The sequence below is a fragment of the Juglans microcarpa x Juglans regia genome, chromosome 1D (assembly GCF_004785595.1).
Source record: "Juglans microcarpa x Juglans regia isolate MS1-56 chromosome 1D, Jm3101_v1.0, whole genome shotgun sequence".
NCBI classification, from domain to species: domain Eukaryota; kingdom Viridiplantae; phylum Streptophyta; class Magnoliopsida; order Fagales; family Juglandaceae; genus Juglans; species Juglans microcarpa x Juglans regia.
Window position 1 is genome coordinate 13,095,944 of NC_054594.1, and position 13,197 is coordinate 13,109,140.

The window sequence follows — 13,197 nt, forward strand, 5'->3', positions numbered from 1 at the left end:
CTCAACTAATGATACTTAATCCTAGAGCTCTAATCATAAATCACATTTCGGTCTCATTACAATTCAATAGATCGAACAATAATTAGTTAGAAAATTGCAAGGGTTAAGAACAAGGAATAAACACCTAATAATGGAAATATTGAAAATAAAATAACTTAGAACATAAATTGTGTGTTCAATTCTAGACTATATCAAAACTCTAGAAAATACAATTAGTTCATAATAAAACTGAAAAGAAAAAAAAAATAGAATTAGTGTTCTTCGTTGGAGTCGGTTGATGAAGCATGCGGCTTTTATCTCTACTTTCCAGATCTGCCTCCTTGAAAGAAACTTAAAGAATAAACTCTAGAATATTGGAGTCTAAACTTCAGACTCTTCCCTTAATTTCGTGCTAATGATATGTTTATATATGGTAGAAAAGAAACCCTAGTGTCTTTATGATTTCCGCCTAAAAAATAGTCTAACTTTTAGGATTTATATTGGCAATCTTGTATTCGCTCCAGAAGACAGAATTTAGAATTTTTATTTAAGACAAACTTGTAGCCCTTTAAGATAGCTTTCCAACCCATCTAGAATCGCATCCATAAGATATATTAGTAGAATGTTATGATCGAAACACTCAAGTATGTCCATACTATCTCCTCGTGTATTCCAAACTTGGACTTCTTGTGGATTCCTTTTGTGATTTATTTTTCTTTTCCTTGATCAAAGTTACTTTTAAGCCCTTTGTTAGTTGTTGTCCATGATGTCGTTTATATTGATCTTTTAAGTTGAATAGTCTAGTCGCCCAATCTAACCGCCTAGAGTCTTCTTGCCTAATAGGTATATCTCATCGGCTCTCTTTAGATCTCATTGCCTCTCGTCGGTCTGGATATGTAGTCTCTTCTTTTATACCAAAATGCTCCCGTTTCGCACTAAATCTTCTTATTCCTTCAAATTCAAGAAAATAAAGAAAAATATATAGAAATAAAATAAAATCAATAGTACTAAAAGAAAACTGATACTTTTCATAAATAAATAAGTAATAAAAAATCACATAAAAATCACACTTATCAGCGAGTAGGAACCTCATGAGAATCTGGCTGACATGTCCCAAAACAAGATAGGAATGGAGGAACTCGGCCATAGCAGATGAGCTAGAAAAGTCATTTCCCATGAGAACAAGAAGGAGAAGCTGAAGGGATGGATGGGCTCGGGTGAGTTACAAGCTACCTGCCTAAGGTGAGAAATGATCACTCACCAAAGAGGAGCTACAGAAAACTACTCACACAACCAAACATGGGAACTTTCCTGGATAACATGGAAGAGTTCAGAAAAGTGTTAGCAACATACGCAGAAGCCCACACTCCATCTGAGAGGTCACATTCGGAATGACTTTGGAATTCAAGGTGAAGGCGTGACAATTCGTGTCATTATGACCCAGAAGTATGGCCTGATGCCACGTGGAAGATCCTCGTTCAAAGAAGAACTGAGGAGTTGGTAGACCGTAGGGTGTGCAGACCATGCCTTAGTCACCTGTCTCTGTTAGTCTCTATCAGTCTCTATCATCCTATAGTATGATAGGACAATGATGAAAGACTCCTATCCAAACATATCAGGAGTCAATGATACTTTTGAGAAGACATCTAATATTCCCATTCTATTTAAAAGACTTAGATGTGGGACAAGATCTCAGTGTTCAGACCTTACTTACTAAAGAACTCGAGAAGGCAACTGCTATAGAAAGCAAGGAGCAGAGAAGCAACAAGCGACTTTTGTATGAAGGTAGGTTAACTTCTAAGACAATGTTGTGTAATGTGGGTTGAATATGTGTGTGAGTGGCATTGCATTACTTCTATCATCTTTGCCCCTATTTCTATAAGCATAAATAAATATTTCCAGCACTAGGTTTCTAACTATATTTACACTCTGATTTCTGATGTTTTCAATGTTTTCAATACTTTTAACTATTTTTTACAATTGATGACGAGACTTTGTGTGAGAGCCCTAGATACCAGTGTGTGTGAATTGTGCATGTAAGTGTCTATGGAGTCAGCAAAAGTCTATATTCATGGTATGAGACAGAAAATTCCTCGAGACCAATTCACGAAGTGTTGCCACGTACATCACATAAGAAAGAGAATGCCTCGTAGGGAGTGCGGTGGAATGACATCGTACTTAGGCCCCGTTTGGATAGTGAAAATATTTCATCTCATTTTATCATTACGATTTTTTCAAATTCTTACACAAAATATAATAAACAATTCAAAATTTTAAAATCTCAAAATAATAATAATATTAAAAAAATAATATTCTAACAACATTTTATTCAATTTCCATCTTTCATCTTAACTCATCTTATCTCATCTCATCTCAACTCACTATCCGAACAGTACCTTAGTCTCACTTGATAGTCCGGATGTGGAATCTCTCGACGTATCACGTGCTGATATCTTCGACTTGGATTCAGTCAGGTATAGTAGCATCCCTAAGACAACAAGTTACAATGTGTGCTTATGAGCAAGCATGCGCCTATGAGCAAATTTGTGCCTATGAGCAAATGTGTATGTGTGCCTATTAGTAATTGGGGAAATGAATGCCTATGAGCAAAGAATGATACTTGACCCAATACTGATTTGTATAGCTTTTCTATTACATGGAGATGGGTAATTCATCATCATAATAGTACTATGTGTTTTTATCTATTTTGCATAAAGAGAGGGTTACGTCTCGAGAGAGTGATTGCTTGCCATGCCTATATATATATATATATATATATATGTTTTCATTGAGAGGGAGATTCTTTGCCAAGTTTTAAGGGTACATGTAGTTGCAAGAGAGAGGGTGATACCTCCCCACACATGTGTTTTTCCTGTATTTACATGAAATATTTTCATTGCATCTTCGATAGCATTATCTTTCACTAACAGTTTTGTCATAGTTTACTAATTTATTTATGGTTTTGTTCTCAAGACCATAAACTTTGATGCAGGTTCAAACCCTAGCATGACACTTGAGGAAGATGAGTCAATCCCGACCGAGTCCTACTAAGGAGATTAGGACCCGTCTTAGCACCAGTACCTACCATAACTATCTTGTGTCTTTTGTAAGATGTGCATTATTAAGCCGAGTGCTCTTTTGTAATTTAGTTGGCCGCCTATGGCAAGTAACTCAATATATCTTGAATAATATAATATTTTGAGATTATGAAGGGTGAGAAACCCCATTTGTATGAAGTCTAATTTCTAGTACATACATGTTTACAATGTTACTACAACGTGTTCCATTTATATTTCCGCTGCATTTTCATAAATCGAATTTCATTCACATGTACTTCCCTCAAGGTTACTACATGCCTAACAATTCTTATGGATATTGACCAATCAGCCAGCATTCTTGGCACTACAGTACCTCACCTAGTCTTTCATGAGGGATGTGGCACCACAATGGGTCAACCCAAATACGACTTGTTGAGCAAAATGAGTCAGACTTTCAAATCCTAACATGACCCATTAAAATAACGGATGATACAACACGACCCGTTTTAACCCGTTCAATAATTAATTAGAAATGGATTGTGTCGTACACGACACATTTCGACCCGTTTCAACTCGTTTTATGTAAATAGGTTGAACTAACTCACATAATCCATTTGACATGATTAACATAATTTTACATAAATGTTAAGATCTATATTTATTAATAGCCACAATATCTTAAAAAACAACAAGACTACATACTAATAAAAAATATTAATATTTTTTCAAATTTGAACCTATAATAAAACTAATATTACAAGCCCAACAATAACAAATATGAACATAGGTGTAAAATTATAATCCCAATAATAAAAATATAAGCATATTGGGAAGTGTGGGCAACATAAGAGAATGAAAGATGAATGATAAGTTATGATGTTTTAGCTTTTAGGGTTAAGAGGGTACGATTAATTTTGTTATAAAATCTAAACGGGTTATTACAAGTTGATTTTGGATTAAACAAATTGACCACTTATTGACTTGCTTATTAATCTTGTCTTAATGGGTTAACCCATTTTGGCTTGAATCCATCTATATCAAATCCAAATCCGCTAATTTCATATCACATTCGTGTTGGATTCATGGGTCGTATCACATATTGTCACTTCTATCTGAGAATATGGATGGTGATTTGATCTCTCTCACTGTATAAAACTCATTCAAGGTGAAGCTCCCTCAATTTTTCTTTTAATTGTTTCTCAATTTTCTTTTATTGTCCACCAAAGTCATTCGTAACAATTCCACTTGTTTTTCTCGATTGTTTTCCCATGAAGGTCTAGCAAAGTCTAAGGTTCTGTTTAGATACTAAGGTTGTGTTTAGGAGCTTAGATCATCTTAAATTACTTCACTACTATTTACAAACAGTTCACTACTATTGACAAACTATTAATTATTATTTCATTATTATTCATAAACTATTTCACTACCATTCACAGATGATTTGAGATACTATTAGCATCCAAACGTATCCTTAGGGTCTATGTTTGGAACACAAACTCACCTCAACCCATCTCAAACCAGTCATTGATGGGACTCACTACTTTTTCAACTTCCCATAAAAAAATTTAAATCAATTTCCGTCTATTTCATACATTTAAATACATATCTCAACATATTTACATGCAAACACATTTTGATGAGACTCACAAAACATTACTATTCACAGATCAACTCAGCATCCAAATGTAGCAGAATATCTCAGATAATCTATAAATAGTAGTGAATAATAATGAAATAGTTTTAAAACATCTGAGAATAATTGTGTTCCTCAATAGACCCTAACATGTAGATTATAAAACACAATTATTTTTATGGTCTCAGCCAATCAAACGTCTCATAAGGATCTGGCAAAAGTGCCACATATGTTAAATCCAACTCATAAAATATTAATTACAACTCATTTGGACAGTTTTATCATCAGAATGCATACAAATGATTCTTATTTTAGCAATTTGCAACCTCACATCAAAACATAACTCTGCCGCATAAAAAAATGAGTATGGTGACTCGATTTTCCAAACTATCATGAACCATACAAGAAAAAACATATCATAGTAGGGTCAAAAAATTCACTCAAAGGCCTTTCACAATATTAATTCAAGGCATGTTTCATTTAGAATGTGTAAAGGACGTGTCTAACCACCGATCGTGATCGTTAATCTGTAAATTGTTAAGTGGGCGACGTGAGGGGATACCTGTTAGGGACCCTGGTCTTATCCCTAACACTATGGACTACGAGTTTGCCTTGGTGAGGATGATGACCGAGTGACCTTGCCAACTTACTTAGCCTTCCACAAAAAGGTTGGTGTTTGGGTGATAGAATGATGAGATGATGATGAACTTGGGTAGACTAAGTGTTTAGGGAGGGCAAATCAATATGGGCGGCTTGGAACTTGTCCTTGAGTGTGGCGCCAAGATGATGGGCTAGGGTTGGATGAGTGAGGTGATGTTAGGGTTTTTAGATGATCTAAGTGATGATTATGAGTGTTTGAGGCAATGTGGATGGCTTGAAGGGTGCCCTTGATGTTTGGCCCACTTGGATGGTAATTAGGGTTGGTATAGTGAAGTGTAGCTAGGATTTTGTGGGTGGCTATAGTTGATTTCGAGATTGGGAAGAGTTGGCTTAGGGTTGGAGTATAGGATGATACTAGGGTTTGTGAATGAGGTGGAAGAATAGAAAATTAGGATTTTGGTGTAAGGCAACTAGGGTTGCCGAAATGGGTATGGAAGGATTAGGGTTGACTTGGTCTTTGGAAGGTTGGCTAGATTTGGACGATTTGGAAATGGATATGGAAGATTTGCAAGCTGGAGGGAATCTTGAGGGAAGGGGGGAATTTGAATTTGAACTAGGATGGCAAGTCAATAGTTGACTAGAGAGATTTTAGGAAGAATGATTTAAGGGACTGAATGTGATTATCAATTCCTTAAATTAAGGGATTTAAAATGAGATTTGAATTTGAATGTGAAGAAGTCAAGACTCTTAAAAGGAACGAGTTACCTTATAGGGTTTGAGGTGGGCGGCTAGGTTTTGAGGGAGGATAGACTTATGGTGGCCGAATATGGTAAGTGAAGGAATGGAAAGATGAGAGGCAATTAGGGTTTAGGTTAAGTCAAGGTTTGTGAAGGATGAAGGGCAATTATGAAAATGGTTCACTTATGGAAAGTAGGGCAACACTAGTGGTTGAGAATGATAAGTGGGAATTATGGCTAGGGTTATATGGATATGGAAGCAAGTGTTTCGGCTAGAACAAGTTGGATGATGGAAAGAATTTATGGAAAGTGGCAAACACTTTAGTGGTCGAGAATGAGGGTATGGAAGGATTAAATGAGCAATGAAAGAATGAACACAAGAACAAAATGATGAACCCTAAAAAACAAAGTAAAATACTTAAGAACTTGAATGAACAAAAGGTAACAAATCAACTAATGATTCACGGATTGCACAATAGTTGAAATAAATCTCATGAATTGACAACTTGATAAAAATAAGGATAAAAACAACTTGGATTCACGAATTGCAAGGTTTGATCCTCTCTTTGGGATCCACGAATTGCACCCAAAAAGTCCAAGTGCCTAGCACCGATTATTGATCTCCTAAACAAAATAATTCTCCTCTAGGGAATATGCCAAAAGATCCCAATGCAAAGACTAAGGGTTCTATTTATAAGGATTACAATTTGGAAACTCCCAATAGGTCTCTTGGAAAATAAATAATTAAAATAAAATAAACAATAAACAATAACATAGTTGGCATGGGCCAAGTTGACCCATGGCATGCATGAGCCCATGCGTAGGCTAGGCTGGCCCATGGCATGGGTCATGGGCATGGCTGACATGGCTAGTGGCTTGGCTATGGGCCACAAAACATAGGGTCCTACCAATATTGGTAGGTACACATAGAGTGTGTCTCCTTCTATAGGTTGTCTTAGAAGTGGTGGATTGGTTAAATCAGTGTTTTAAATTTCGTACCATACCGGCCGATACGACCGAAATTTTTCGTTTCGACAGTCCGGCCGGTACAGATACTATACATGTTCCGTACCGGTCAAAATACCGGCTGTACCAGCCGGTACCGATCGTACCGGCCTGAATTTCGGCCTATACAGGCCGATATTTCGAACTGTGTTTAACCCCAAATTTTTTTTTTTCGTTTTTTCAAACCACAAACTTATTTTTGAACCCCAAATTTAGACTAGACTATTTATAATTTATATATATGTATTTATATATAATTTATTTATATATAGACTATTATTTTGGAATATAATTTTTATATATATTTATATATATAATTTATTCATATATCGATTATCCCGAAACGGTACCGGTACCGAAATATTTCATTCCAGTGCCTTGACCGGTACGGCGTCCGGTACGGTATTCAAAACATTGGGTTAAATGCTGTTTTAGTTTTTGGAAAGTTTCGTCACACTCCTCGTTCTAGGGGTGTACTTTTTGCAATACGCTAGAGAAGTGGAGGCATTTGTCTGTGGATTTGGATACGAACCTGTTCGAGGCTGCTATTCTTCTCGCCAGCCATTGCGTGTCATTTAGGCTCTTTGGCGGCTTCAAGTTCATGATTCCTTTAACTTTTTCTGTGGAGGCTTCAATTTCTCTTTCCGACATGATGAACCCTAGAAATTTCCCCAACCCTACTCCAAATGCACACTTTGACGGGTTCAGCTTCATCTTGTACTATTGTAGTACTGTGAATGCTTCCCTTAGGTCAGCCAGATGTTGGGGAGCTCTTGCTTTTAACTAACAGGTCATCTACGTAAGCTTCCATGGTCCACCCTATTTGGTTCTTAAACATCCGGTTGACTAGCCTCTAGTAGGTTGCCCTTGCTAGCTTCAGGCCAAACGGCATGACTTGGTAGTAATACAACCTACGGTCTGTGATAAATGAGGTCTTTTCTTCATCTGCTAGGTACATTCAGATTTGATTATAGCTTGAATAGGCATCCATAAAACTCAACATCTTGTACCCCGTAGTGGCATCCCCAATGACATTGATTCGTGGTAGGGCGAAGCTATCTTTTGGGTTGGCTTTATTTAGGTTGGTGAAGTCCACGCACATTCTCCACTTCCTGTTTGCCTTCTTTTCTAGGACAATATTAGATAGCCATTCGAGATAATGGGCTTCCTTGATGAACCCTGCAGCGAGCAGGCATTTTACTTCCACGGCTATGGTTGTGTATTTCTCCATGTTGAATGAACTTCTCTTTTAATGTACCTTTTTGTGCATGGGGTCCACGCATAGTTGGTGTTTGATAATGTTGTTATAAATCCTGGGCATATCTTCATGACTTCAGGTGAATACATCCCGGTGGTCTACTAATAATTGCTTTAGGGCCTCTCGGTCTTCTGGGGAGATCTTAGTTCCCATTCACGTCGTTGCGTTGGGACGATCTGGATATAACGTTACGATCTGGGTATAATGTTACAATCTCCAAGGGCTCATTTGCCTCTGCTTGCTACAGGTTTTGCTCATCCCTCACCTATACGCCCCTTGTGTAGAAAGACCATAGCGGGTGGGGGCAATGTGCCCTAACCGTCCTCCTGGGCGGCCTGGTCGTTGCCATCTCTAATAGTGCATACTTCTCCCCCTTTGCTCCTCAGTTCCTACGCATAACACTCTCGTGCTAAGGCTTGCTAGCCTCGTGCTTCCCCTACTCCGCCTTCAGTTGAGAACTTCATCTTGAGATAATACGTGGATGTAACTGCCCTGAGATTGTTCAATGTTAGTCGCCCCAGTATAGCATTATATGAGGTGGGTGAGTGGTCGCGGTATGCATCCCTTTTCCTGCTGTGATCAAGAAGGTAATGGCGCCTACTGGTTGAATTAGATCCCCAGAGAAACCCTTTAGCAGTGTCGGCGAGGGTCTTAACTTAGTGGCGTCTATGCCATTCCTCACAAAAGCCTCCCAAAATAATGTCTGTTGAGCTCTCATTGTCAATGAGGATGTGCTGGTAGTGTAATTAGCGACCATGAGGGTTACCACTAGCGCATCATCATGAAGGTACAATACTCCTTCACAATCTTCTTCTCTGAAAGAGATAGTTACTGAGGGATCAAGTTTTTGATGCTTGGGTGACTTGTCTGCTACATAAATTTCTTCGTATCTTGCCCTTTGGGCATGCGCCCTTCTGCTATACAAGGATGCACCGCCCCCAGCAAATCCCCTAGAGGGCCCTGTCCCAATCGTTATTTTGAGGTGCCCTATCCTCGTCGTTATTACGACCATCTTCCCTCAATTGGTGCCGCCTATTCGGGATGTTGCTTCTATGGGGGTTGTCCTTTCTCAAATCATCATTTAGGTTTTGCCCACTCTACGACCATTCGTTCAAGCTCTCCAGTGCTTGCCAGCTCATTCACTCTCTTCTTCATGGTCATGCAATTCTCTATCCAGTGTGAGCTTGTTTGATGGAGTTTATAGTAACGCCTACCGGTTCTAGGCTGGCAATATTCTCTCCCTGATTCTTCATTTCCTTGCACATTCAATTATTGTGGATGAGTCGAGTATTATGCTCTTGTCGCCTTTCGTGCCTCTTATCTTGGTGGTTCGGTGCAATTTTCTTATCTCCTAAACTGCCTTTGCATTCCACCTTCGGCTCTCATTTCCTTGGCTTTCAATGAGCCTGTAATGTATCTTCTGTGTTGACAAAGTCATCTACCTTATTCATGAACTCTCTCAGGGTAGAAGGGTCTTTCTAGCCAATTCAGCCATAAACGGGCTGCATGACCATATCCCGCCTAATAGGGTGGCTAGAATGATCTTCTCGTCTTGGTCATCCGTCGTCAACCTTTCTTTATTAAAGCGGGTGCAGTATGTCTTTAGGCTCTCATCTTCCCTCTGTTTGACGGTCAGGAGGTACGTCGTTGGGTATTAATTATGTTAAGAATTGCTTGGCTAGCTCTTTAAAGCTATCAATCGACCCCGACCGGAGCATTCTAAACCATCCTCTCGCCATTTCCCTCAGAGTTAGGGGAAAAGATCAGCAGATAGTTTCTCCTGTGATATCCGCTTTGAAGTTCTCCAAGTGATCTATTAGACCCATCACATCTCTATCTGTGGCACTTTAAATTTCGACTGGAGTGGCACGGCCATTACTTCGGCCTTATAAGGAAAATTCGTGCGGCTCAACAATTGTTCCACTGAGGAAGATCCTCCCATCTTCTTCAACATCTCCTTATACTTGTCGGCAAGGCTGCGTAGTTTGTCATGCAACTTCTTCTTTTCCACATCCTCCACGTTTACTTCTCCCATTGCAATGTGCTTCTCCTTCTCCCTATTCACTATGGCCAGGTATGATAGTATCACCGAGCTCGATGTTGCGGCACTTAAGTTCCTCGTTCTCTTTCTTTAGGTTTTCCATGGCGTCTAACGCCATCTTCAACTTTTCTTCAATTGTTGCTAATTGTGTTTCCATATCTGCAGGCATCGCTTCCGGTTCATGAGTTGCTTGAGAATATGTCATAGTTGGCATGAGGGAACCACATTGAAGTCCAATGAAATATTGAAATAACAGATTACAGTATCCCACAGATGGCACCGTTGTAAAGGATGTGTCCCACCACCAGTCGTGATTGTTAGCCTGCAAATCGTTAAGTGGGTAGCGTAGCCATCTGCTTGCTCAAGTAGGATTTCCAACTCCGCCCTCTCGTCCTTCCATCTTTCAAATTTCCTCTTGGCGTAGAAAGAAAAGACACACATCGGGCGAACTTCATCTTCCAAGTCAGCACGATCAGCCATGATCTAGGCTGCGAAATCATCGACACCCTGCAAAAATAAAACCAAGAAGAAGTTAAAAAAATAGAAAGGAAAAAAGAAAAAGAGAGAAGTGAGAGAAGCAGAGTTAGAGGTACCCAGAGAGAAAATTACTTATATGATTAGCTATGTTGCTGACGGCATCATCTCTAGTAGGACCAGAGGAGGTGCAAGTACCTCCCTGCACCTCCCCATCATACCTCACCTTAGGCCTATAGTAAGGGCCAAGGGAGAAAGCCTCAAGAGGCACCGCCGCTGAGTCTGCTCCAATCTCAGGGACCTTACCCAAACATCCCACCGGGTGAACAATGTTGGTGTAAGCAAGTTCAACCTCCCTAAGACTAATGTCCTCACTCGCAAGACCGCCCAAAGAAACACCCTCCTCTAAGGGAAAAGATTCAGCATCATCTCCAAAGGAGGAGGGAAAGGAAGAGGGAATAGAAACGTGGTCGCCACTTGCCCCTAGGTCGAGTGGAGGGGTCTTTCCCCCTGAGATAGTAGTAGGCAAAGAGTGGGGTGCTGAACTTTTGCCTTCACTTTGTTCTTCCACTTCTTCACAAATAGGAACATCGCCGCCCTTCTCGCCACCCTAGACACCATGGTTACCTAGGGCACCATCTCCACTGCCCCAATTTCCCTCATGGGCCTCCTGGTCGACAAGGCTCAACTAGAAGGTGGCGTCCATATCAACGTTGCCCTCGTCGCCTTCCCTTAGCAAATCAGAAGCTTCGAATGTAGGGAATTCAAAGGTTGGGCTAGATGTCGAATCAAACTATTGGAAAGGAAGATAAAAGTCAAACACGGTTACCAGGTCAGAAAGGGCTTGACCCATCAAACCCTCGATGTCATCAAGACTTGGAGAAGGCGCGCGTGCTGGTGAGCGATTAGGGGTAAAAGGTGAAATACCCTAAGGTCGGCCAACCCCCTCTTCACCGCAGGGGAAGGTGTATCTGTAGTAGGTTGGCAAGAACGCTTCCACAAAGCTTTGGGAGAAGAATCAAAGGATGGCTTGATTGAGGGAGATGGCGCCATGACCTTGCTTAAGAAAAGGCAACTTTTGACCTTCGAACGGTCAAGTATAACCAAGAAATGATCAATATTGGTGGGCGTCAAGAGATCCTCAATCCAAAGGTCATCCTCATGTTCACTCGCCCAGGTGGTAGCCATGTCAACACGGGATTACTCTCGTTCATATAGATGTTCCAAAGCCGCCATTAGGCCTTTGTCGACAAAAATTTTACTCCAGGTAGCCCTAATTGGAAATTGCCGACGCATGGCCTTTGAATTGGGAAATTCCCAACCTGCGCCTTTACCAAAAAAAACTTCATCATCAATTGTTTGGCATTTGAATGACGATTTTCAAAACGGGCCAAACGTTGCTTCCTGATCTGAAAACTACAAATATTGCCTGGAAAGCTCCTCAAATAATAAAACTCCAAGAACTCTCGGGTGGTTAAATCTAGGTATTTTTCCCTAGCGGGTTCCAGAACCAAACGAAATACAATGCAAGAACAGAGAAGAACCCGCCACGCGTGAGAATGAAGTTGTGTTGGGGTTAGCCGAAAAAGGTAAAAAATGTCGCATACTGGGTGACAGAAAAAAAAAAATCACAAACCGTGGGTTAGGGCACAGACGGGAAGACCAACCTTTTCGACAAATCCTTCCTCATCAACACAGCCACGATGAGGGAGTTCCAAGAGTATTGAGTCTGGAATCTTGTAGGTGTGACACATATTTGTCAAATCCCTAGTAGTGAGGGTGGAGCGCGACCCCAAGATTTTCCAAGCACGGGACATCTTTAGCAGAATAAGACTTCGAGTTAGCAGGTGTTTGTGATGTGTTTCGTTGGGCCATGAGGATGACAAATGAGCAGAAAGAAAGGAATAAATGGGAAACATTAGAGTCGCAGATAAAGAACTCGAGATAGTGGGGTCTCAAGAACGTAAAGAAGAAATGAAGAAATCGGGAAGAAGATGACGAAAAATGAGAATGAGTAGAGAAATGAAGAGTAGGTAATAACTGCAAACCATTATTACCTGACTAAATGACGTGACTGAAAGAGAATGCGATGACGATTATTGGGTAACTTACGCATGTTTTCCAAGTTTGAAATTCTCACCTCTTGATAAGTGGAAGCAATGAGTAAAATAATAAATGGGCCAGTGGAGTAGTCCATAGATAGTAGTTTAGATTCAGAAATGAATTGAGATGAATTGAGATAGTTTGTGAATAGTAGAATAAAAATTGAATTATTTATTATATTTTGTATTGAAATTTGAAAAAATTATTTTGAGATTTGAAAAAGTTAAATTATTTATTATATTTTATATAATAATTTAAAAAATTTAAAATACTGAGATGAGATGAAATAAGTTGAATTAAATTTTAAATACAAACGTTCTTAACTGAGA